Here is a 27,673-nt window from a genome sequence, read left to right as displayed (position 1 = left end):
GATTTTGAAAACACATTCAAAGCATGTTGCTGACATTTAACCCCATGGCAAACCCTTGGTTTAAACCATGGATTTTGTTTTGTACATTTTCTGAAAAAGCTGATTTCCACACGATCTACAGCATGCTAAGCTAAGCCACATGAGGTTAAGCTAACACACTGTTTTTTTTTCAAACCATAAAAGAAGCACACAATTTTCTACCAGGAAGAACAGAAACTGTGCCTCCCTGTGCAACACATTGAATAAAAAAAATAATTTAAAAGATATATGCTATCATTGTTTTTACCCTCAGAATACGTTGTCCTGTACTGCCCAGTTGCTCCCCACAATTCATCTCAACGCTTTGCGCCATCTTGCTTGGGGCCTCTCAGTCCACAAACCTAAATTCAATGTTTCCCTGCTGATTCGGATTGTGTGTGTGTGCAGCCTTGGGACAGCATTTTATACTTAGTAGAGCTTGTCAATTCTCCTGGGTCCACTTGGGGAGTTGAGGAGCACCAGCCATCTGTGTATGGGTTCTATTTCATAGCAGTTGGCTGCTTCTGATTCTGTGTGTGTAACCTTGGGATGACATTTTATACTTAGAAGTGCTTGCTAATTATGAGATGTGAGCACTTTGGGGAGTTGAGGAGTACCAACCATCTGCATATGGGTTGCATTTCATAGCAGTCTCAATTCAATTATGAATATGTATAGACATTTCTAACAAAATACCTTTCTTAAGTGAAATATGCATCGTCCAAAGTAAGACAGATGGGCTTAGGAAGACAGTGGGGCTCTGGGAAGTTTCCATATGTGTATTTGCCCGAGCCTCTCGCTGGGGAGGCCTCCAGTTGTCTCATCAAGGTTTCATGACTGAGGCTGTCTGAACATGCCCTAGCTAGTTTTGTTAGACTTACATATTGTGCAACCTAGAGAGTATTTCAATTTTGCCGGTGACAAAGCCCTAGCTCAGGGCAATGGGGTCTGTACCTGTGATGACAGCATCCTAACCACGTTTTAGGACCATGCTCACGTGAGTAGCATGTGACCAGGGTGATGTCACAACACCCGTGACCAAACATGGTCACGTGGCCTCCCAGTAAGTGATTGCACTGTTGGGAGATGGCCCCCAGGGGCTTGAAAGTTCCGGTAACAGAGGTGACGTCACTTCAGGCGGCGGGACAACTGTCACTTTTTTTCATGATGACAGAAGGTATCCCTCCTTACTACTTCAAACTGAAGTAAACCCTGGTTGAAATCAAGAAACTTGAAAAGACACCAGTACTTCTCTTTATCATCGATGCTGAAAAAGGAAAGAATGCAAAAATTAGTCCTAACCATAACCCTCAGGGCCTTTAGACTAAATTATGATACCTTAAGGAGGTATTATTTAGGACATTACACATTCTAACAAACTCATGAACCAAGATTTCCAGTAGACTTAAGATGAATGACAAACTGGGCCAATACAATACCTTGGCATTAGTTTGACTACTAGGACCAAAGACATCTACATCCGAAACATCTTCAAAATTTTGGATGTACTGTTCAAAGGCTTAAACAAGTGGGAGAAAATGGAGATTAGCTGGTTCCATAGACTGGCCTGCATAACAAAAAAAACGAATATTGCTCTAAATAGTGAAGGCCCTTTACATGTGGCTTCAAAGGAGCACATCCAAAAACATCAGGCAAACAATTGAGTCATGAAACAACAAGCAACTGCAAGTGGTCAGATCAAGCCTTTACAGACTAGTGAGAACTGGGAAATGTGCTTCCCTAATATAGAGCTCTGTGGCTCTAACTACAAGTTGCACTGCACAATTGTAAGTGTTTTTACCATTTCATGCAGTATAATCACCACAGTTCCTAGCCACTATGTGTAAAAGCACCTGGAGTGTGAGACCAATTTGTCTAGCCATAACACCACAGAGAATGACCTATTTCGCTATTTCATTAAGTTTTACTGCATACATTTCCCACCTGCTCTAAGCAGGTGGTACATGTCAGCGAGGGGAGGAGTTAAGGGAAATAGGGGAGGGAAAAGGAATTTTTTTTGCTTAGCATTGGGAAGCATTTTATTGCATTGTAATAACATAATAATAATAATATTATTAATAATAATAATAATAATAATAATAATAATAACAATAATAACATAATAATTGTATTGTTAAAAGCAGTATGAAACTAGGCCTTTAGCTAAAGACTTTATGATTTTTCCAAGTGCTTTTCCAGCTGAACAAATTGAGTTAGAGTCTTCCATACCCATTAAACCCGTGAGTAGAAAAACATAACCACTAACAGTCAGGAGGAGCAAAATTAATGCATGCAATCATGAGAAAATATCATTCCACCTGACTCGTAATCAAACCCTATGTGATGGCGGAACAACTAAAATTGGCTTTGGAGTAGTCAGCGATCCAAGGAAACACTGGGCAACCTATAGGAGTAGAGAGATGACACAATCATCCCCACTGATGCCAATTGCATGTAATCCCAACTAAGAGAGCCTCCATTTTATATAGATCGCCATGCTTTGTTTCAGCCACATGCCCACATGTCTACATGACACAGTGGGAGGCAGGTTCGGAACTGTCCATCCTCCAGACACATGGATGATGCTACTGACCCAGAGCATCCAGGCCCTTCATCTGCTTTCACTTTAAAAAAATACATATCAAATTATGATGCACTGTAAGTATACTCTTTCAACTGAGAGCAATGCAATGACATTCCAACCAGTGCATTATGGGGTGAAGACATAGGTGCACTTTGGAGTAAATGCGGTGGAAGTGTCCTGTGGTGCTCTCTTCTGGAAAAAATGTAGGGAATAATTGGAGGACTGCTAGACTGAGACCTTCAATTAGACCCCCCCCCCCACTTTCTCTCTTGGGCTAGTCAGGAGAGGATCTGGTTTGTGTGGGGCTGGGATATAGTGAGAGGTGTACTTGACTTGACAGACATACTGAGCATTTGATGTAACAATTGTGTCTGGATTTTCTGAATTAAATCTCACCCTATGATGATGGTCTGATTAGCATACATATATATGTATATGACTGTTGAAGCTTCCTACTTGTAATTGCCATTGTTCATTTTACCTTACTGTACTCCATGTCTAAGTGCTGTTCTATTCATTCACGTGACACTTCTTGAATCAATATAAAGATGTTAAAAAGTACTGTTGCCAGTGAATGTTACAATCACTGTCTTTCAACCCCCGATTCATAGCTGTCATATTTATTTAAAAAATTCTAACAGTATTTTTGACATTACTCTTGCTGTAGTGCCTCCTAAATCAGAGTCCACACTAACGTTTGTCAGTTCAACATGTGTCATTAACTAGGTTCATTTGTTGCCCCTTCCTTTTCTAGTACCTTGTACTTCTCAATGAACAAGTTCCAAACCCCCCAGATATAAAAAAATGATATTGAACTACCTGAGTAAATAAAAGTCAGATTTTGACTCCAACAACAAGGTAACTACCGGCCTGTAACCTGATGTAGCTAGGATTCCTGAAAAACACATGGTATCTCAATATCATATAAATTTGAAAAATAACAATAACTCCATCCTTGACGATTCCCAAATAGATTTTCAGCAAGACTAAATTACATAGGTTACTCTGGTGGCAGCAGTAGGCGGACCTTCTTATGACAGTCAGTGTAGCATATTAGTGTTATGCATTCTAGAATCCTTGTGGTTCTGGGTGGACTCTGAACAGAAAGTACATAATGTGAGGGGAGGTGTTAGGGTGTGGTTAATGGATAGTATGATTTGATGCACAGTGTGTGGGTATTTGCTGAAGAATAGAGTCATGTTTGACCTCAGCTCCTGTGTGGCATAATTCATCCGCATTCTCCCGGGCTGGGGACAAGTAGGGGATACATGTCCAAGAAGAAAAGACTGCTCTCCCTGAGAGTTTGCAACAATATGGCAAACGGCTTGTGCATGCCATGTGTGCCCAGAATTGATACAGAGTGGTCTGCGACTGGCCAGGTGATGTCAAAGCCCTGCTTCAGCTCATACACAGCTACAGGCAGATCAAAGGCCCTATGGAAGAGCACATTAAAAATGCCCGCCAAAACCACTGATGAGGTGGTCAACAGAAATGCCGTGCCGTGCCCCAAATACAGAACAATCATTTAGCGAAGCAAGAAATAATGATCATGTCATCAAGGTATGAGAAACAGAGAACTTAGGGCCATATTTATACTTTTTGACGCACAACTGTGCCAATGCAGTTGTGCGTCAAAAATGTTACCGCTGGCTAATGCCATTCCAACGCGCCATGCGGGCACCTTATTTATGGAATGACATTAGCTGGCAATGCGGACTGGTCTGAGTAAAAAAAAATGACTCACACCAGGCAGCGCCGGCGTATGGGAAAATGGGGGTTGTGCGTAAAAAAATGGTGCAAGTCAGGTCTGAGGCAAAAATCAGGCCTCAAACCGGACTTGCGCCATTTTTTTTGACGCACAACCCTCATTGACATGACTCCTGTCTTAGCAAAGACAGGAGTCATGCCCTCTTGCCCAATGGCCATGCCCAGGGGACTTCTGTGCATCAAAATGATGCTGGGGTATAAATAAGGCGCACGGGCCTTAAAGTCATTTTTTGGAAGGGAACACCTACCTTGCATTTCATTAACGCAAGGCAGTTTCCCCCTTCCAAAAAATGGCGCACATGGTGGAATTTTGACGTCCGCGGGGTCGGCGTCAAAGTATAAATATGGGGCAGGGTTTGCTCTGAATGTGCGTCAAAATTTTTGACGCACATTCGGCGCAAACAGAGTATAAATATGCCCCTTAGTCACCGCCAAGGGCAATTGAAGCATACGCCGGTGCATACTAGGGCAGCAACATCTGCTTGCAGGAGTTTTCAGTGCCACCCTGTGTGGTGAAACCTGTCTGAACAGCAGGTGCTCCCAATAGCAGCAGAAGGGAGTGAAAAATACAATTCAGTCATGTTCCTAAAACCACCGCTGCCTTTCAACACTTCTAGGAAGCAAACCATTGGTGCCAGGTGGGCTGCGTGGATTGAAACATTCAATGATTTTATAGGTGCACTAGAGGAAGAGGATGATAAGAAGATCATCAAATATTTGAAAAACCTTGCAGGCAATGGAATTAAAGAAGTGCTAAATAAATTCTCACAGACTGGTGTAAAATCATACCAAAAGGTCAAATTCAATCCAATGCCAAATGTTGACCATGAAAGGTATATGTTCAACCAGTGCAATAACAGGTTGGTGAAACAATTGATGAGTTTGTTGAAAAACTTGATACAGTAATTAAATATTGCAAGCTCTGCAACTTCACTGGCAAAGAAGCCATACGCCTCAGATTTATTGATGGCTGCCTTTCAGACTCTTTAGAAGGTGCATGCTAAGAGAAACTCACAGTGTAGAGAAAATTCTGATGGCTGTGAAAGCAGCAGAACGAGCGGGTCAATAAGCTGCTGAAATGGAAGCAGGGATGGCACACCATGAATCAGCATTGATCACGAAAAGCAAGCACAAGCATAAACAATATACACATAGGTCAATGTTTTCAAAGAAAACAAAGCTATGCTTTTGATGGATTTTTGTTAGCCCATGAAAGTGAATGTCCAGCTGGAGGACAAGTTTGCAAGGTTCTTGGAAAGAGGACCATTTCACAACTGTGTGTTGAACCAAAGAAAACTCAAGTGTGTCACAGCGGCAAGAGACTATGGCCACAAGAATGCTCAATAAGCATTTGTGCCACTCCCCTAAACCAAAAAGCAACATTAGCTACAAGTAGAAGCCAGGCAAAATCAATAATCATCAAGCTCATTGTACAAAAGTTCTTCAATGGCACTATTGGGTACCAGCAAGGAAGATGAATATACACTCATGATATCTACCAAAAGACAGCGTACACATGTGGGGTTGGCTACCTGTAAAGATCACAGTTCAAAGAAAGTTCACCAAACTGAGTATCTCAAAATCAGGTTGAAAGTGAATGATCACCCAATAACTTTCATCATAGACAGTGGTGCATTGATTAACATCATGCAAGTGGAAAAGTTTAACCACCTACTCCCTGTGCCTCGCCTCAAACCGTCAGATACGAAGGTGTATACCTGGGCTGCTTCTGAGCCATTGCAAAGCCAAGGGCCATTCATAATGACAATGCAACACAAAAAGTCATTGGCGCAAGCCACAATTCATGTTCTACAAGGGACTTCGTTGAGTGCCTGTTTGCTTAGTTTTGCCACTGTTGCTGACATGCTATTTATATCTCTCAATTGCAACCTCTGTGCTCAGTCTAAGATCATTAGCCAATTCCTGTTGTTGTCCCATAGCCTGGAAAAAGTCAGAAAAATGAAACTACAGTTTCATACCAATGAATACATTTGCCCTGTTGCTCACCAACACAGCAGAGTTGCTTTACTTCTACAAGAGGCTGTAGAGGAAGAGATGAGAGCCCTCTTAAAACATGACATCATTAAATGCTGCACAGGCCCCACGCCATAATAGCAGTACCAAAAAAGGACAGTACTGGAGCGATGCACATTTGCATTGACATGCACCAAGCAAACAAAGCCATTGAGAAGCAGAGACACCCTGGCTCGCACATAGTAGACATGATCATGCAATTGAACAAAGCCAAAATATTTTCGCACCTTGACCAGAATAAAGGATACAACTCGAATCAGAAAACTGCAGGTACCGTACTTCCTTTTCATCTCATGTTAGTTTGTTCAGCTATAAAAGACTGAGTTTTCGAGTATCTTCAGCTGCTGAGATATTTCATTTTGAACAGATTGCAGATATACTATTCTCTGCACTTGTTACACATGCTTTCAATTGCAGTAATGACATGATGGTTTTTGGGAGAACACAAAATAAACATGATGAAGCCCTTACCCAAGTGTGCCAGCTACTCACGGATGCAAGTCTTTGAATGCAGCAAAGTATGGGTTTCACAAAAACAAACTCATGATTTTGGGCACATATTCTCTGATGGGGGAATGACTCCAAAACCAGACAAGGTACAAGCACTGTCATCCACTTACACCCCAAGATGTTACCAAGCTGAGATCTTTTCTAGGCATGGCCAGTTATTTCTCAAGGTACATATACAATTTTGTTACAGTGAGTGCCCCTTTGAGAGACTTCAGTAGTCTCCAGAATGCAACCAGAGTTTCAAAGACATTAAACATATGATTGAGAAAGCAATGGAAATGGCCTACTTTGACCCCAAGTTACATGGCAAAATAATGGTTGATGCAAAACTGGTAGGGGGCAATCATTGCTTAACACAATGGCCATCGAAAGGCTCAGAGACACATTATTGCCCATGCCAGTACAAGCCTGTCTGATGCAGAACGTGCTTACACTCAGCCAGAGAAAGAGAGTTTGGCTGTGGTGTGGGCCTGCAAATATTTTCATGTATTCCTCTATGGAAAATGATTCATTGTCATCACAGATTGCGGGCATTGCTTACAATTTTTGCAAACCTGAAGGCTAAGATGTCCCCCTCGCATCGAGAATTTGGGTTTACGACTACAAGAATATGTGTATGAGATTGTGCACAAACCGAGTAAGGCTCAAAACCCCACAGATTACTTTTCATGAGTGCCACTGCATCATCATAGTTTGACATCCAAGACAGCTGAAGCATTCCTCAACTTGATTGTGAAATATAGCACACCAGTGGTTCTGTCTGTGGAATAAATAATTGCTGCCACCAATGCAGGTAACGGTAGGAACATAATTAAAGAACTGATTATCATGCCATCATGGAGGAGACGTACCAAGCCACTTCCAGATGTTGTTAAATTTCAGAAGTTTAACAATGTGCAGTATGAATTAGCAGCCACCCAAGAAGGCATACTACTATGAAGCTCAGGATTAATTTTACCTGGAAGACTAAGACAGTAGGTCATTGAGCTGGCCCATAAAGGGCACTGTGGTGTTGTAGCCATCAAAAGAGCATTAGGAGATCAAGGGTGGTTCCCTCAGCTAGATGAGTGAGACGTGAAGGAGCTGAAGGCATGCCACATTTGCAGTTGTCTGTCCCCCAAGTTGATGCAATACCCAGTGACAATGTCTGATCTTGCTGCCCATGCCTGGGAGAGAGTTGCATTTGGCTTTTTTGGCCTTTAGGAAATGGATATCATCTCATTTTTTTCATATATCTCTTTATTGGGTTTAACACAACCAAACATGACGAGATAGCGATATACAGCAATAAAAAGAAAAAGAAGATAAGGAAATAAAAGATATATCAGAAAGAAAGAAAATAAAAATACAACATCTAACTATGCCACTTGGCGAGAGATGTTATTCCAGTAGAATTTACAGAGGTGGGGAACCATCATTTGGTTATAGGGTTAAATGCTCTGCAGTGGGTTAGAGTGTATTTCCATCTCCTCTAGGTGTTCTCGGCAGTGTAGCACAGCAAAGCAGATGTAGCAGGGAGGGGCACCGCATATGTAACAATAGCTAATGTGGGTATCTAGGGACATCATGTACGTGTGGGCATGGGCAACGGTGGGGCACCCCACCAAGAAGCAAGTGGAGGCACCAGAACAGCATGGTCCGACCCTTAAGTCCTAGAAGCAGCATAACTGCCCAGAAGGTGTGGTGGGGGTCCCGAAGTGTTCAGGGTGGACGTGTGTCATTTTTGGCTTCGATGTTCACAATGAAAGCATCCCAAATCTCATAGCCACCACCCATCAACCCCTTCGATTGTAGGAGGCATAAGGTTTGGGCCTCCGCGTGTGACCACTGAAGCAGGCCTCGTAGCCACTTAGTATAACTAGGGGCATGAGAAGCCTTCCAGTGTGTGGCTATTAAGCATGTAAAAGTTATGAAGGCCAGATCAATAAATTCATGGAGCTGTTTATCTCCTTTAGCCCACTGGCGCAGACCCAATAAACAGGACTCTGGGCTCAGTGTCAGGGCATAATCAGTTATTTCCACATTTGCTTCAATAATGTGTTGCTATGCTGCCGCTAGCGGCGGGCAGTCCCAAACCATATGATAGAAGTCTGCAACTGGTCTGACGCAGCGGGGACAAAGAGGGACCGACGTGGGAAACATGCGTTTTATGCGGGAGGGGGATAGGTAGGAGTGATGTAGGTAGTTAAATTAGGTGTAACGAAGCCTAGGATTACATGAGACACATTTAACGGAGGAAAGCGCTGCTGTCCAGGCCTTCTGTGACGAGGGAGTGGGGAGTGCTGCATCCCATTGGGACTGCGTGGCCTCTGGACTCGGGCAGGCCTCCATCAACAATGTAGTGTATAGCCGTGATGTCACTTTTTTGGTGTCCCTTATGGATAGGGTCTGCGTGAGTATCTACGATGTCTGGGGTTCATCATCTCCCATGTCCCACGTGGTTCGTAGTAGATTTCGTATTGTGCAGTATGTCAGGAAGGCACCCGCGTGTATCCCCGCATTTTCTATCAGTTTGTTTAACGTTAACAGCGTAGCTTCCGAATATAAATCACCCACTCTCTCTAAACCCGCTTCCCACCATGGAGTCATGTTGTGGTGTGCCAGCATGTTGCGGGCCCTAGGCAAGTGCAACAGTGGAGTCAATGATGAGTACGGTATGTTAGGACCCTTACCTTGGATATAACATAGCCAACATGTTTTAGCAGTATCTAGTATGCCGTTACCACAGTGTGTGGAACATGCTCTCACCGATAACCAAGTATATGGTGGTGTCGGAGCGAGTGTATCTATCATTACTTTTTGCTCTGCAGTGCATTGTTCCCCTGTCCAGCTGATGGGCCACTGTAGCTGGGTGGCAGCATAATACAATTTGAGATTAGGCATACCTAGGCCCCCATTGTCCTGCGGGCATTGTGTCGTGGTCAATGCCACGCGACGTCTGTCCTTCCACCATACTAAATCAGTTAGTAGACTCTGTAGGGACTTAAAGAATAAGTGGGGGAGAACAACTGGTAGTGCTGAAAAGTGGCATAATAGTCTAGGAAGAATGAGCATTTTAGCTATGGCTACTCTGCCCATGAGCCAGTGGGAGAGAGCGGCAGAAGGGGAGTGATCCTCATATGGAGCGAATAGTCCTGTATACGTTGCCCTCTCTAAGGTCATCAATCAAGTAATACACTTGTATTCCTAAATACTTAAAGGTGGTATGGCACCATGGTAAGTAGTATTCGGGTAGGTCCAGCTGGAGATCCACGGGGCTGGTGTTAAGGGGAATATTTAGGACTTAGACCAATTAACCTGCAGCCCAAAGATTTCGAAGGAATGTAGTGTGGCCAATACCCCCGGCTTAGAGACTACAGAGGCCGCCCGCCAGAATTCCGCCCTCCAAAATACCGCGCCGCGGTCAAAAGACCGCGGCGGGTATTTCAAGTTTTCCCCTGGGTTGGCGGGCCAAAAGGCCGCCCGCCAGCCCAGGGGAAAACGACCTTCCCACGAGGATGCCGGCTCGTAATCGAGCCGGCGGAGTGGGAAGGTGCGACGGGTGCATTTGCGCCCGTCGCGTATTTCACTGTCACCTCTTCACTGTCACCTCTTACGGGGGCCCCTGCAGTGCCCATGCCATTGGCATGGGCACTGCAGGGGCCCCCAGGGGCCGCCAGGAACTGGATGGCGGGAGGGGGAGTCGGGCAAGCTGCGCCGGCTTGGAGGATTCCTGGGGGCAGCGGGAAACCGGCGGGAGACCGCCGGTTTCCCTTTACTGACCGCAGCGGCTCAGAATGCCCCGCGGGGCACCGCCGGCCTGTCGGCGGTGCTCCCGCGTGCCGCGGCCCTGGCGGTTCTATACCGCCAGGGTCGTAATGAGGGCCATAATGTGATGTGGGTGGAGTTCACCGTGCATGTGTGCGCAATTTGGCGGCCAGGGGCTCTATAGCCATGACGAACAACAGTGGAGAGAGCGGGCATCCCTCTCCAGTGCCCCTATGTATAGTGAACGGGACTGAAATGATTTGCCCTGTCCTAACTCGAACCGACGGGTTAGAATATAATGTAGTGATCCATGTTATATATCCATTTCCAAAGCCCATTGCACCCAACGTTTTAAAGAGAAAGTCTCCATTCAGTGTATCAAACGCCTTCTCGATGTCTAACGATATGGCCACTCCACGGTGGTGCGTCCCTGTGTTACTGTGCAAAATGGGAAGTAATCTCCTGATATTCAGGAATGTGTTTTTGCCCGGAATAAATCCGGACTGATCCTCATGGATCAACTGCGGGATGAATGGGAGGAGTCTGTTGGCCAGTACTTTCCCCAGGACCATACAATCTGTGTTTAGCAGAGAGAGTGGGCGGTATGAGCTGAACATCCGGCCGGCTTTCGGAACACAGCTATGAGGGCCTCGCATAGAGATCCTGGTAGCTGTCCCCTGGTGTGCGCCTCATTCAACATGATGAGCATGGGTTGCAAGAGGTGGCTCGCCTGTGTCACGTGGTATTCTATGGGTAAACCATCCGTACCCGGCGCCTTGTTGTGGGCCATTTGGATAGTGCGAGACGTATCTCCTCTACGTATATGGGGCTGTCAAGTGCAGCCAATTGTTCCGGCTGCAAGCGCTGCAGGGGAAGAGTATCCAGGAAACTGGACGCGCCCAGGTGGAGGGGTGGTGGAAGCCGCGTATAGCATTTGGTAGTATGAATAGAAAGCTTCATTGATAGCCACCTGAGTGTTAACTATTACACCTGATTCCATTCTGATTGCCCCTATGGATGAGCACTGCAGGATGTCCTGTAACAGCCTAGCCAGTAAGCAGCCCGATCTGTCGCCCTCATGTCTTGTCATGTAATGTCTGTAATCGTGTTTGCCCAGTCTGGCGTCACTCTCATTATGGTTGGCCCGCAAGGAGCAAAGCTCCTCAGAGCGCAGCTCACCTTTGGCCACAGCAACCTCCGCCATTCGCATTTTGGACTCTAATGCAGCCAGCTACCGGATCAATACCCGACGGACTCCCACAGAGGCGCCCATGTATTGGCCGCGTACTACTACTTTATGTGCATCCCATTCAGTTGCTCGGTGTGCCGTTGTGTTATTATTTTGCGAGAGGGAGATTGATGAGCATGTGGAAAGCTCTTCACGGAAGGGGGGGTCAGATATTGCCTCTACTTGCAGGCGCCACATAGATATACAAGTGTTCTGTCGTCCCCATCCCAAGACCACCCTTAAGGGGCAATGGTCTGACGCAGCGCGTGCCAGGAATCCACAGATATGCTCCCGCTATACCATTGTTGACGGTGCCAGAATCAGATCTATTTTAGTGTGAAAGTCATGAATGGGGGAGTAGAAGGCGTATTCACTCACTGTTGGATGTCCCATTTGCCACAAGTCGCACAATCCATTTCCCGCCCTCCAGGCCTCGAACTCAAGGAAGATGTGTCTACTTGGTACATTCGGTAGTGGTGGGAAGGAGCGATCCAGATTCACATCAGGAGCACAATTAAAGTCACCCCCCAAAAGGCTCTCCCTAGCAGGGTCTCAAAGCAGACCAGTAGTCGTTGTATTCAAGAAGCATCTTTGGTTACTATTGAGTGCATATAGCTCTACCAGGGACAATGGCGCACCATCGAGATAGCCCTCGGTCACTACATACCAACCGTTGGGGTCCATAGGGCACTCCGGGGGCAATCCATATCGCCACACCGAGGGTGAATGTTGAGGAGGTGGTGCCAAAGATTTGACCATTCCAGGTAGAGCGTAGCCTCCCGAGAGTGGTCTCTGACAAGTGTGTTTCCTGAATCATGGCTATATGCACTAGGTGGCACTTCAAGTATAAGTGGATACGATGTCTCTTGCGTGGTGTGGCCATGCCCCTTACTTTCCATGTGATCACATTGTAGCGTGGTGCATGAGCTTGTGTCTACATAGCCATGTTTGTGTAATAGTCCAAGTCTGCGCTAGTACCGCACTTGAGTCTGTAATCACACCCCATTCCCTTCTCTTTAATATTGAGTATGGCAATAACAAAACAATCCAAAGAAATTACTGAAAGAAAAACATATGTGGATCTAACAGGAGACCAAAACTGTGCTTCACCAACAACACACATCCAAAAACAAAACACAGCCTCAGATCAGGCGTGGGGATCAACTGGTCCATACGGGATAAGGCACGGGGGTGAAAAGCCAGGCAAGAGGACCTGAGCGCCCGGCCATCCGGATGGTGACTTGGGTCCCGCAACCCCAAGCGACTGCTGGGGGATCCAGAGTCCAGTCTTGATGCTGCTCCTCTTAGGGCCTATGTGGTACGATCTGTTTCTTACAAGGAATTGAACAAAGGGATCCAAAGAAGTATGGGCTCCTCTGACGAAGGGAGCCGGGCTCAGATATCATCCGCCGACCGCGGGGTGAGCAGCGAGCCATGAGGAGAGTCCTCAGAGTCGGAGCAGTCTCCCCGTCCAATGTCAGAGTCTTGGGGCTCCCGCAGGGCAGAGAACGGATTGGTCACAAACTGCGTAGCCTCGAGCAGTGCACAGGACCAATCCTCGACCGCTTGGGCCGGTGTGGGCCTGGCTCTCATTCTTGTGTGACGTTTACGCTTCCCTTTAGGGGTCGACCACTGCCCTTCAGCTTCTTCCGGATGTATGGGTTGGGCAAGACATTTGGCATGGAGCCAGGTCCCGGCGTCCTCCGATGAGACGAAGATGTGAGTTTTGGAGCCATCCTGTACATACAGCTTTGCAGGAAACAGCAGGGCATACCTGAGGTTGTGCTTCCAAAGGCATTGCTTCACCTCATCGAAGGGACTATGTTTCTTTTGTATTTCAGCAGTGAAGTCTGGGTAGGCAGTTATGAGTCAATTTTCGAATTTCTGCAGTCCGTCTTTATGAAAGATCTGGAGCACCAGATTCCTGTCAAGGTAATTGAGCAGGTGGGCTATTAGTGGGCGGGGGTGGGGCCCCGGTGGTGGGGGCCTGCCCGGCACCCTGTGGGTCCATTCCACAAGAAAAACTTCAGTACTTTGTCCTGCAGTACCACGTTAGCAAGCCACTGTTCCAGGAACAATTCCACGTTTGAGCCCTCCGCACGCTCCGGGAACCCCACCACACAGATGTTGTTGCGCCGTGACCTCCTTTCGGCATCCTCCGCTCTACGTTTTAGAGTTGTCACCTCCGTAGACAGGTGGTACATCCACTCTTGTAGCTCCTTCATGGTGGGGCGCATCTCATACACCTCTGTCTCTGTTTCAGCTACTCTCCCAGAGAGTGTGCGATGATCTGTACATAATAAATTAACATCTAATGTCACTGCATCAATCTTCGCTTCAAGGGAGTTCTGGGTGTCCAGTATGGCCTGTAGTACCTTTTCAAATTGTGAGGTATGAATGTGGAGTGTGGCATCCATCTGCTGCAGGGCATGAGAAGTCACGTCCGGACCCGCAGGTGGGGCATCCAAACTGGCCATTGCTGCCGCTGGTGTCTTGGTAGTTTTTGGCTTGCACATTCAGACTCTAATTGTTGGGGCACTCCGCAGTGGGGCGCTCTTCGAGTGGCACGCTGGCCAGCGCATCGTAATCAATGCTTACAGGGCGAGTGGTGGTGACCGACCCCTGAGGAGGCCGCACTTAATTAGGAGGGTCCCAATCCCTGCCAGTGTGCACAGCTATACAGGGCTGGATTGAGCGAGATGTCGCTGCGGGCCTCCGGATGTGGCGTGTGCCTTTGGATATCACGTATCACTTGATCAATAGTACAGTCAAAATGTGGTGTATATCAAGCGCAGTGGAGTACCTCTAGAGGGGTGGCAGTGCCACCTCCAGAGCAGGGAGAAACAAGGTTGGCTCCCCTGCTCCTCTCCTCCCTGGTGTCGTGCGTCTGGGGACTTGCCCAGTTGGCCCCCAAGGCTTAATCCATACACGGGGCCCTTTTGAGCCAGTCCTCTCCGGTTCCGCAGCTTCCCACTCCGATGTTAGGGCGAGCCCGTCCGTCCACCAGCTGTGGAGTTGATGGTTGAGTTGCCCCGGCATGGCAGTCCACCTGGGGCACAAGTCAGTCGGCAGCCTTCTCCCCCGTCTCGGGCAGGGCGGCCAGCGAGTCTCCAGCGTCCTGTCGGTTTGGTGTGGTATAGGTCGCGGCTCGAGCAATGCCGCCGAAGCACGCCTCGCAGGCCCGGGCCTGCATGGGCGGGGCACCTCAGACCCCGACAGCCGCTGCTGGCACCGGTCCATGTGCCGCTCGCTTCCTCCTCGCTCCCTTCGTTGCCCCTCAGGCAGGCCGCCGCCCTGGTCTAAGCAGCCACCCCAGGGGAAACACCGGAGCCGATGTGCACCCTCGCCGTGGACCTCCCAGGCCCAATCCGCTCCACGCCGCAGTCCAGGCTCCGCTCACCTGCTGTATCTGCCCTCACCACAACCCATCACACTCCGAAGCGGTCAGGGAATGGCAGGACCCATGGCGATCTACCGAAGGGAGCCAGTGATCGCCTGGGGACAGGCTATTTCTTTGGCCGGGCACGGAGCTCCGATTTACGCTGCTGCTCCCCCCCCCCAAATGGATATCATCTCATGGTAGTCATAGATGAATATTCATGTTTTCCTTTGGTGGGAGACCTATCTTTGACAACCCATGACAATGTCAAATGGCAAACGAGTACACCCCTCTGGTCCCATGTCAATGCTGTAGTTGAATGATTTATGGGCATTTTCAAGAGGGTCATTTAACGAGTGTCCATGAAGGGAATTGATCTAAACCAAGCCATTGTCAGGCCTTCCAGGCCTATCGAGCAACCCCTCATTCCACAACTGGTGAGAGTTCAAAATATATGCAGATCAGCATTGCCATGCCCAGGAGACAGTTTCAGACAAAGGAGACTGGGTATTGGTGAAGTAAAAATGCAGACGGAAAGTGGACACTCCTTCTGACACTGACACTGATCTCTTACAAGCTGTAGCGTGCCAAGGACATATGGTGACAGCACAACATCCTGGACAATCCATCACTCCAGACACATTACATTTTAAACAGCAACCATAACACTTGTCGATTTCTGCAACCATACAGGAACTGACTCCGCCAGCAGGCCTGACTCAAGCGGCTGAGCCTATGTCACCATTGTCCGATCAGGGTGGACCTCAATCATCTTGGATCACCCAAGCCGGCAGAAAAGTGAGAGCTCCTCGTTGACTAATCAAGAAAATGTGATTTTGGTGATATTTGCCACCTATTTTATTTAACAAAGGAGAAAATGTAGAGTGGAGGCCAGAGCATTAAAGGATTTCTGTAGGCCTGCCATGACACCATGAATGTCCTCCAGGAATGCATTGCTCTTTTGGACTTGAGCTGCAAGTCCCTGCATGTCAATCTCAATAGTGAACTGACCCACAGGGATGGACCTCAGGAGGTCAATAACCTCCTTACTGAAGGCTGCAGGGCTGATTGGGGATGGAGCAGAAGTACCTGTGCTGAAGGAGTCGCCCACCCTCATGGGTGAGTGGGCTCGGGCAACTGGGTGGGGAGCAACAGGGAGGTTGGTGGTAGTAAAGGAGTGCCGGACAACGATGGTGCTGGGGCAGTCCCAGATGGGTCTGCCACCGCCAGGGAGTGTCCATCGGAGGAGGATTCCGAAGAAGAAGTGATAGATCCGGTCTCTCCCCTGGCACTCCCTTACCCTCCACCCCACTGGGTCCCTCGCTCTCACTGGTGGCAGCTTCCTGAGTCCCATGGGTTGCTGCTTCCCCACTCGCATGTGACCATTCTACTTCACCAGACGATGCTGGTGCACACAAAGAGAGAGAGAGGGGTGGAGAGAGATGGAGGGGAAAGGGTCAACATATACCTCCCACAGACACAGCTAAACATGTTAATCTGTGACTATACCTATCATAGCTAGCCAATGGCTTTTGCAATTACACACTACCTAAATCATGTCATCACATGTCACTACTACCCAAATCTGTATGCCAACCCTCACACCTACATCAATACCTAAGTAGGACGGTACTACTAGAGTCATCCCCATGATGCCAACCAAAGCTCTTTAAGCTGGCACAGCATGCCCTAGATGCGGTATCAATAGTATGTATGAATACATATCTTACCTCTCCATATCCCTTTCACCCACTGGGTGTGCAGCTGACTTCACTTCAGGCCTCTACAGTAACAACATCTGATTAGTCCATGTCCTCTGTAACATGTATGTCAATAACAGTGTAGACAACATGGAGAATAACTCTGATTTAGCAAATACAAGTCACACACCCAAACAGTTCACATCTGATGAGTGCTATGTGAATCTGTGGTGTAGCCATGTGATCAGTCAGACCCTATCACGGAGCCAGTGCATCTGACACCCAATACATATAGCACTACTCAGCATACTGCTAAGTGCATCTACAATGGGCCATATAACACATCCAAACACATCCACTGAGTGCAGTGTCACAACAGATGTGCCACTGGAACACACATATCACATCATGGACCACTTTCAATGCCACCACATATGCAGGTACACCAGTTTGACTGCATACCATGACAACTCCAGCTTCACACACACCATTCCACAAATGGCAAAACCTGTCACAGAGCCCAGACAACACACATCTCAGAGGGGCAATTTTTGAATTAATTAGGCACACATGGGCAAACACCACTGGCTGTACACCAATTACACATCCCACTACCACATAAGGCAGCCTGAGAAAACTGAATCCAAATCTGAATCACATCAACACGCTATGTGTCATGCGATACCCAAACCACTCCCATTCTGCCACTACCTATTGGCCAAATCAAGCTGTAATAGTGACAGGCCATCAGATGTGAATCAAAATATCCATGATTACATGATGTAGGCAGTTACTCAGCATTGCTGAATAGGAATTGCTAGGGCTTAGTCATACATGCAATGTAGACATCATGGTGACAAATAAGGGACTTCCCAGGGCACGTACCACCTCTAACACCATCCCATAGGTTTAAAGGCTACATCCCCCCAGGTATAACTCCTAGGAATGCACGATCTGTGCAATCAGACCTCATAAATTCAGCATGTTCCAGTATCCCAGTTTGGCTACCTACACATATACGACAGTCAGCAGATGACCTATAGATGCCTAGTCAGCTATCTGGACAATACTCCTGTCCCATGAGGACCATTTCTGTGGTGGCATTGTAATGCCAGCCCCATAATCTCTCAATACCAGATACAGTACATGATGTGCATAGTCCCAATGATAAAAGGAGAGTCACACAGTAGCATACACAGATGGTGGTGGACTGACACCTTAGAGCCACTGATGTAGATGGATGGAGCTGGTCATATACAATGCTAAGGGTGATCCAAACACTCACATCCTATGTCATAAGGGCATCTCAACATTACAGACAAGGAGAGGCATGGAAATGTGAGATGTACATCCGCTGACAGTAAAGCATGGAAAGACATCTACTTAAGATACTCTGCCAGGGTGCCTAATGCCCATTACCAAATGTCGATAAATATGTAGCATAAACGACAATGTCACTTTGCCTGCAATGAGGCTTCCATTCCCATTTAAGGCCAGCCAAGTCCTGGGATACAGTCCGTAATCACCCCTTGTGGAGGATGTGCTGCCCTCAAATGCCTATCTACCTCAAGGCAGGCCACCGCCAAAATGCAGGCCATTAGGGGGGTCAGAGTCTGACAGGCACCCCTCCCCCATTGGGAGGACATCCCCAGCTGGGCCTCGGTGGTCTTCTGGGCCCAGTGTCTCAGGTCCTCCCACCGCTTGCAACAATGGGTGCTCCACCGACTATGAACCCCCCAGGGTATGCACTTGCTTGGCGATGGCACGCCAAATCCCCTTCTCCTGATGGGCATTTATCTGCATGGGTGACACAGACAGAAAGAGAAAGTCATGTAAAATGGCACCATACCAACAGCAGTGGACTATAAACATCAGACTCACCAAATGCCCACAAATAACCATCATGATGGTTTGCACGCCTTAACTCAATGCTCCTGCATGCATGTACTCCCTGACCAGTACACTTACGCCATTCCCCCCCACACTCACCCCTATCACACATGACTGCTCCTCTGGTGCCCCATACAGCTGTCCATACAGGGGTAGAACCCCTTCCACCAGCTTCTCCAGCTCCTCTTGGATGAAGGCTGGATCCTATCACCTGCAAGATGTGGGATGATGCCTCTAAGAGATAGTACACAGCAGCTCATGTCATGGAGGTCTTGCTTACAAGAGTGTCAGGAGCCAAGTGAGCAAGGCTGCAGAAAATGGTGGCCACGGCCACCGCGTACAGGACCCTCACCTCCGGCGGTGATCGCCATTGGCCCCAGTCCGCCATAGGCAGTAATGATGACATTCGCCGGCCGACTTAGGTCACTTCTATCTGTCCTGTGCTGCAGGGCAGGCGGCTGCCATTTTATCCACGTATCATGCCTTGTTGTATCAAAATAAGTGCACCATACACATTTTCTGACCTGAATCCAGAGCAGGTCTATGTTGTGCCATCATGATTAGGCTGATGCATATGACATGCATGACACTGTGACGTCATATGGGTGGTTGTCAGATGACATACATGTCCAGATACTCGGAGCCTCATAAGTGGTGTAACTATATGGGTATATAGCATGACTACATACATGCTCAGTGCAGGACAGCTCAGTGTATGACATATGGAACATTACACATGTGATGTGTGTCACAAACTATTGATCAGGGCCAACTACGTGCAGCAAGGATGGTGCCCATGCTGCTTCAGCATGCCCAATATAGTGTGTGTCAGCAGTGCAAGACATGTCTACAGTGTTAGGTATGTGCGATAAGGACATGTTCAGGTAACATGTGTGGAGTGCTTATCACTTTGTACATTTTCTCCTTTCTATTCTAGACGCCCTGTCAGGAGGAGATTAAGACATGCACCAGTGTACGGTCCACTAGTCGACCTTGCAACCCTGGAGGACAGGCATATCATCCTTACCTATCGTATAAATCGTCTGACCATCATTGGTCTATGTACCCAGTTGGATGCGTAATAACTATGCCATCCTTACCACAGTCCAAGTCCTGTCAGTGCTACACTTTCTTGACACAGGCTCCTTTCAGAATACAGTGAGGCTGGCAGCAGGGATGTCACAGCCCATGTTCAGTCTTGTGTTGAAGGATGTACTGTGTGCATTCTTGAAACACCTGGAGAGCTACATCAGGTTCCCCCAATGTGCAGATTTGGCCTATGTGAAGGCAGACTTCTATGATATGGGACACATCCCTCATGTGATAGGGGCTATAGATGGCACCCATATAGCTTTTGTCCCTCCCAGTGCCAATGAACAGGTGTATAGGAACAGTAAAAACTACCACTCCATCAATGTTCAGGTGATGTGTGTGGCAGACAGTACATCTCCCAAGTGACAGCCAAGTTTCCTGGATTTGTGCATTACTCCTACGTTCTGAGGAACAGCAATGTCCCCCACATGATGGCACATCTACAGAGAGAGGGGGCGTGGTTCATTGGTATGTAATCATTTAGATGTGTGTTTCTGCTATAGCACCTGTCATCACATTCTTATCTGTGCCTGTACCTGTATTGTAACAGGTCCCACATCTGTTCAAACAGGTGACTCTGGCTGTCCTAACCTTCCCTGGCTGTTGACACCAGTGAGGTACCCTACCACAGAAGGGGAACTCCATTTCAATAAGGCCCACAGCAGGTCGAAGCATGTAATTGAAAGGACATTTAGCCTACTGAAGGCCAGATTCAGATGCCTGGCTATTCCTGGAGGTGCCCCCTTCTACATTCCCCAAAAGGTATGCCAGATCATAGTTGCCTGCTGCATGCTCTACAATCTAGCCCTGAGACATCAGATACCATTACTAGCTGATGATGAGGAGGCAGCTGGACCATTGGCTCGTGATGCAGACATGGAAAGTGATGAGGAGGTAGATGAGGAAGGTGCAGCAGACTCTAGGGCAGAGCTCATCAATCAGTCCTTCCTGTAACATACAGGCATGTTGTGTGTGTATATGCAGGTGTTGGATTTCCACATTGATTGGTGTCAGTGGTCCTCCAGATTTGGATCATAGGTTGTGGTGTAATGTGGTCCTATCCCTATGTGTGTGCAGAGTTAAAATGTCTCATCTCTAACATGTGTACTCTATGCAGCTTGCAAGTATTGCATCTTCCTATGGACCTGCCTGTATTGTGCTATGGGTCCTGCATTTTCCTGTTCTCATGTCATTCTAGCGAGTAACTGTGTACTGTGAATCTTTCCCTCTCCTATCTTTTGCTTGGGGCATTTATGTTCATTAGCCTTTGGTACCTATTTACAGAATTTAGTTTTGCCCATGACTGATGCCAGCTACAGTGTTTTGTGATGTGCTTCCTGAGACTGGTGATGTAGACGGGACATCTGTTGTGCCTTGTTTAGTTGCCAATGCACACTGGGCACGACAACTATGAACTGCATATGTGCTTTGTGTGCCACCATGCCTACTATCCTGATGGAAGTCTCTGTCATGGACTTTTTGCAGGTTGGATAAGTGGGTATACTCTGGTGTGTGGCTGGACCAGTGACTCCCTTACATCTGCCCTGGGACTTGTCTGTTGTACTGTGTCTCCTGAAGAGGATACCTCCCTTTATTGTCCATTACCCTGCCTGTTGGTTTAGGGGGCCAAACTCACATAACATTTTGCTGACCAAACATTTGTACATGTACAAATAAATACACAAATGCATTTGCTGAGATCTACAGTGTTTATTGTGCATTAATTCTCCAACAGGTGATGAGTGGGGTCAAGGATGGATGAAATCATCAGAGTAGGTAGCACAGCTTGAGTGTCCAACGGCCATAGGAAAATGGAGAAATGTCATTGAACAGTCTACAGGGTGTCTCAGTGGCACACACAGGAGAAAAATTAGAAGGGGGTCACTCCCTGACAGTGGGTTTTGTCTTGGCATCTGTTCCACCCGGATATCTTTGTGGACTTCCATGTTTGCGGGGGGTTCTTCAGCTAGAGAGGGAGGGGTGCCTGATGGCTGTGGTTCCCCTGGCAGGGCCTTGATTCCACTAGCTGACTCAGATGTTGAGGGCTTAGATGTGCTATGGCTAGTGGAAGGGGCCTGCTGGTGGGTGGAAGAAGCATGCAGGGTCGTGTTAATTGCCCTGAGCACCCCTGCAATGGAGGCCACAGTGGCATTGTGGCCCTGCCACTGCTACATGACTTCCTGGTGGTATTCCCTCTGCAGCCTTTGGTTTTCCCTCAACATGTTAATGATCTGGCCCATCCTGTCCTGGGATTGGTGACATGCTCCCAAGCCTTGAGAGATGGCTTCCTGGTCAGGTGACTGCTGTGGGTGCCCCGTCCTCTGGCCCACACCTTGCCTCCCACCCCCCTCCCCCAGGTGCCTGTGACCCATTCCCAATGTCAGCAGTACCTTCATTGTCTTGGGTGTGAGGGGTCACCTCAGGTCCCTGTACTGTGGGGCACACCACAGTTTGAACAGTCCTTGGGACACAGGTTTGGGGATGAAGGGTTGGCTGTGATGATGGTGGGGTTTGATGTGGCAGGGAATAGCAGATGGACTAGGGGTCCCAGATGGGCCAGGTAGGACGTCACTGTCCAGACATCCAGCAGCATTGTCCCCATTGAGGCCTTCATCCTGAGAAGGGCTGGCAGTCTCTGGTATCCTCTCCATGATGGAACTGTCACGGTTACCTGTAGATGGAGTGAGAGAGGGTTAAATGGTGGAGGTGTGAATAGTTGTGTATTTGTCTGATGCATACAGTGGCTTGACTTGATTCCCAGCAGTGACAATGACAGGTACAGCACTGCTAACACAGTTTGTGGATAGTGGATTGTGACATATCTACCATGCTCCATAGGGGTTGTTGGCAACTTTAGCTCAGTAGGTGGGTTCTGTTCCTGTGTGATGTTTCACATGACAGGTGTGCCCTGTTAGCAGGTGGCAATTCAGGGTTCCTAGTTGAGAGTGGGTATGGCTGTACATTGCAGCATGGTGTCCAAGTGGGAGGAAGGTATATGTGCATGCAAGATTGCTTGTCCTGTCTGTGCATATTGTGCATGGAGTATACCTTCTTAATTTCTTTCCCATGATCAGTCCATTTCAGGGTTATTGATCTGTATAAGTGCCCCTCAGCTTTGGTGACAGTGCTCTGTCTGTGCTTGGTGTTGTTTGGCATTGTGTTGTGCCATAGCATTGCTGTCATTGCCATGTAGTGGTCTTCAGTCAAAAATTCAGTTGGTTTAGATGGTGCAATAGTCATACATGCAAGAAATGTGATGTGATGTTCACATTGCAGGTTTTAATGATGATGGGCAGGTGCATTTTGGGAGTTGTAGTGAATGAGATTGGCCGTGCTATCCGTGCACTTGGCAGGGACTGTTGGGCATTGGGGCTGGGTGGTACGGCATGCAGGAGAGGAGCATTAGGTGATTGGGTGGGAGGTGTGGTGGAAAATTGGGTGAATTGGGGAGTGATTGGGTGGTGAGGAAGCATGCTGGATCGGACAATTTTGAGACAGTGGAGTGTTAGTTACCTACCAGAGTCCAGTCCTTCGGGTATTCCAGTCAGGCCCTCTGGATGAAGGATGTCCAAGTCCTTCTTCTCCCACGATGTGAACACTGGGGGAGATGTTGGGGCACCACCGCCAGTCTTCAGCATGACAATTTGGTGTCTGGATGTCATGGAACGCACCTTACCCCGTAGGTCGTTCCACCTCTTCCTGATGTCCTCCCTTTTGCATGGATGGTTGCCCACTGAGTTGACCCTGTCGACAATTCTCTGCCATAACTCCATTTTCCTGGCAATTGATGTTTGCTGTACCTGTGCTCCAAACAGTTATGGCTCTACCCTGACGATTATATCGACCATGACCCTCAACTCATCGTCTCTGTGAATCATGGATGATTTTGACGGAACGTGGTGATTGTGTTGTGGGTGGGGGTGGATGTTGTGTGTGTAAGGGTAAAGTGTAGGGTGCTTGGTGGGGGTGTTTGGCTGTGTGTGCTGGTTGGTTTTGGTGTTTGTGTGCAGTAGTCATGTGTGTGTAGTGTTGATCATGCAGTTGTGTGGTGTATGCTGAGTGTGAAGTGTATACGTGCCTATGGTGTATAAATGCTGAGTAATAAGTTTATTGGTCTTCGCTGTCTCTGTATGTGGTTTTTGTCACAAAGTATTGTGGGTTGTGTGGGGGTGTGTTATATAGTGCAGTGAGAAGGTTTGTCTGGTGTGTGTATATGTGTCAGGTGTGGGGTATTCAAACTGTCCAATGTGGTGTTGTGGTCTGTCTGAGGTGAGTTTTTGAGCACAGCGGTTCAGACCGCCAATGGTTCTCCACCATGGAAGAACCGCTGTGCTGATTTGTGAGTAGTAATCTGGTGGGTGGAAGGTTGTCGGGCTGACGGTGCTGGTGGTGGAACCTCCTGTTTCACGCCCTCCAGTGTCCTGGTGGTGTCAGATTTGTGGCTGTGTTTTGGCAGCCTTCAGTGTGTGACTCTTAATACGGCAGTCGGAATACCACCAACATAGAGGTCTTTGGGCGGCCCCAACTGCGGCGGTCTTCCGAAAAGACCAACAAAGCCATAATGAGGCCCATAGTGTCTCGCTAATGTTTAAGATAACCAATTAGAGACATGGTCTAACATATCAAAATAATTAACAACTTTTAAATACTGCATGTGTGATGTGTTAACAAAAATGCTAAGAAGACATCTCATAGATGCAACTAGATGCTGCTCCGGTCTTCTTGACATTAGTGTATTTGACTTGTGTGGATAAGTGAATGACACCTATGAAATGTCCTACCTTGGCAATGTCAGTAGTGCACCACCTGATACAAATATTGCTATCAATCCCTGTCATTGAATGTATCAGGTTGAAGCTTGAATTGTCAGAGTCTTCAGCTAGTTGCCAGTGCCATTTAAAACTGCTTTAAATCATACCAGAACAGGACAATGGCACTTTTAAACTGTACTGCATATTTCTACAAATTAAAAACAATCGTCAAACATGTGTTTACCTATTTTTAGGAAGCCCATCTTATTTTTATTTTCTTGTATGCCTGGCTGATTTGTCAGGACTTTATGTGTTACAACTCAATTCATGATTATCATTGCAGAGGGTAAAAGTTCCAGAGCTTTTTCTAATAACGGTACATGCTTTTACTTAACATTCCCTGCTCTGAACCCTAAAACGCCATACTACCCCTAAGCACGACCCCTCCCTAATCACAAAAAACCCTTACTCCCCCTTAGTTCTACCCATTCCTGAACCCTTAGAATTCCTTACTACCACTCAACACTAATCTTTTCCGAACTCTAAAACTCCTTACTACCCCTGAACAGTAACATTCCACATCCTTGAACCTTACAAATCCCAACCCCGAAAACGCTTTACTACCCATATACACTAACTTTCCCTGAACTCTAAAAGTTCCTTGCTACCCCTGAACAGTAACATTATGCATCACTGAACCCTAAAACCCCTTATTAGCCCTTTGCATTAGCCAACCTTGAACCCTAAAAACTCCTTACTAACCATAAACACTACTCTTCCTCTTTACTACCCTATAACATTGCAGATCCCTGGACCCTAAAAGCTTCATAAGACCCCTTAAAAGCTAGCCACCCCAAACCATAAAAATCCCTTTACTACCCTCAATACTAAAACTCAACCCCTCGGGTGCCTTGGACGAGCTGGGCTCGCCCTCGGCCTGTGTGCCGAGGACGAGCTGCACCGGGCCCACTGGGGGAGCGCTAGCGCTCCCCCATGAGCCTCCTACCCACACATCCCTATCAGGGATGGAAGGGGAATCGCTTCCCCTTCCACCCGACTCCCCGATACCCCTAGTGACATCTGATCGCATGCTGACCTCATCAGAGATCACCTCTATGCATTTCTCTTCTGCTCGGGAGGAGGGGGCATACAGAGACATCACAAGAAAGGAAAGGCGATGCGATCGGGCTGCTGAAATTCCCACTAGACACCAGGGAATTTGTTTTTTTGTTCTTTGTGTGTGTTACCACATAAGGGGAAGGGCCCCTTGGGCAAGGGCCACTCCCCAGGGGGGGGGAATATTTATTAGGCCTTTCCTACCCCCCGGGGGCAGATCGGCCTATATCGATTAGGCCGATCTGCCCCCGGGGGCAGAAGCCACTAGACACCAGGGATTTTTTTAAATGAGATTGGCTTAAGGGGAGCAAATTTATTTTAGGCCATTTCTCCCCCTCTTGAGGGCAGATCAACCTATTTTAATTAGGCCGTCTGCCCCCATGGAAGCCAGAAACCACTTGGCACCAGGGATTTAAAAAAATATTTTTTACAGATGAGGAGCAACCCCTTAGGCAAGGGTCGTTCCCCTAGGGGACAAATTTATTTTACGCCATTTCTGCCCTCCTTGGGGGCAGGTCAGCCTATTTTTCTTAGGCCAATCTGCCCACAAGGGGGGCAGAAAACACTAGACACTAGGGATATTTTTTTTGCCAATTTCACGCAAGGGGAGCGTCCCTTAGGCAGGAGTTGCTCCTCTGGGGGCAAATTTATTTTACGCCATTTCTGACCCCCTTGGGGGCAGATGGGCCTATTTTTGTAAGGCTCAGCTGCCCCCACAGAGGGGCAGAAATGCACCAGACAAGACAAATAAATAGGGGCACAGTTATTCTGCCCACCGGTGGGCAGATGGGACAATTGCCCGATCCACTCCCCGGGGGAGCAGGAAGCCTACTAGATGCCAGGGAATAAATAAAAAAAAGATATTAATCCTGGTGGGTATCAAGGTGAAAAAATAGATACAATTGGCTTCATGTTGGCAAAGATAAGGTTTGGTGAGAGACAAATTGAGGGGAAGGTTTATGTGGCCACTAATGGTCCGCAAATCTTGGGTTGGCACCCCCAATCTGATCTGCACTTCAGGTTGGACCCGAGGGCAGATGATAGGGTCATGATGTTACAAGACAACACCCTAGATGACATCTTAGAGGAGAACAAAGAAGTTTTCACTAATAAGTTAGGAGACCTTAAAGGGTATGCTCACAAGATTGTGGAAAGGAAAGACACAGTCCCAGTGCAACATAAGTTGAGGAAAGTTCCTATTAAGGCAAGAAAAGACGTAAAAAAATTGATCTCTGATATGGTACAGGAGGGCATCATAGATTGGACTGAGTCATTGAGTTTGATTTCTCTAGTAGTTATCACAAACAAGTCTGATGGTTCTTTAAGGTTCTGTGTTGACCTCAGGTCACTCAACCAAAATATAGTGGTGGATAATTACCCATTACTGAACATTAATGAATTAATTTTACTGCTGAGGGGTGGAAAGTATTTTTCCAAGTTAGATCTTAGAAGTGCGTATCACCAAATCAGGTTACATGAAGAATCCAAAGAAGTGACGGCATTCATCACAATGGATGGGGTATTTCAATTCACTAGGATGCCATTTGGTTTGGCCTCTGCTGCGGGTGTGTTTCAGAGGATGATGAGTGATGGGGTTGAAGGGTTTGATAACATAATTTATTTTCAGGATGACATCCTAATTTTTGGGGACACTTTGGAAAAACACAACCAGGTACTGAAGTGTGCATTGGAAAGAGTTAAAAGTGCAGGTCTTACGTTGAAGAAAGAAAAGTGTACATTTCTAGTTAACGAGATTGAGTATTTGGGGTATACTCTCTCAGAACAAGGAGTCAAACCAAAGAGAAATCTTTTGGAGGCCATTGAGAAAGTTCCATACCCCCAAGACAAAGAGCAACT

General features: G+C 47.3%; 1 protein-coding gene across 8 annotated transcripts in view; it reads left to right on the top strand.

Moving 5' to 3' along the window:
* ALKAL2 (ALK and LTK ligand 2) overlaps positions 1-27,673 on the top strand; it is a 333,889-nt gene that overhangs the window by 262,968 nt on the left and 43,248 nt on the right. The gene's annotated exons all lie outside the window — the stretch shown is intronic.

Source organism: Pleurodeles waltl, chromosome 5 (genome assembly GCF_031143425.1).
Source record: "Pleurodeles waltl isolate 20211129_DDA chromosome 5, aPleWal1.hap1.20221129, whole genome shotgun sequence".
NCBI classification, from domain to species: Eukaryota; Metazoa; Chordata; class Amphibia; order Caudata; family Salamandridae; genus Pleurodeles; species Pleurodeles waltl.
Note: the sequence above shows the minus strand (reverse complement) of the source record. Positions and strands in the feature narration are given on the sequence as shown.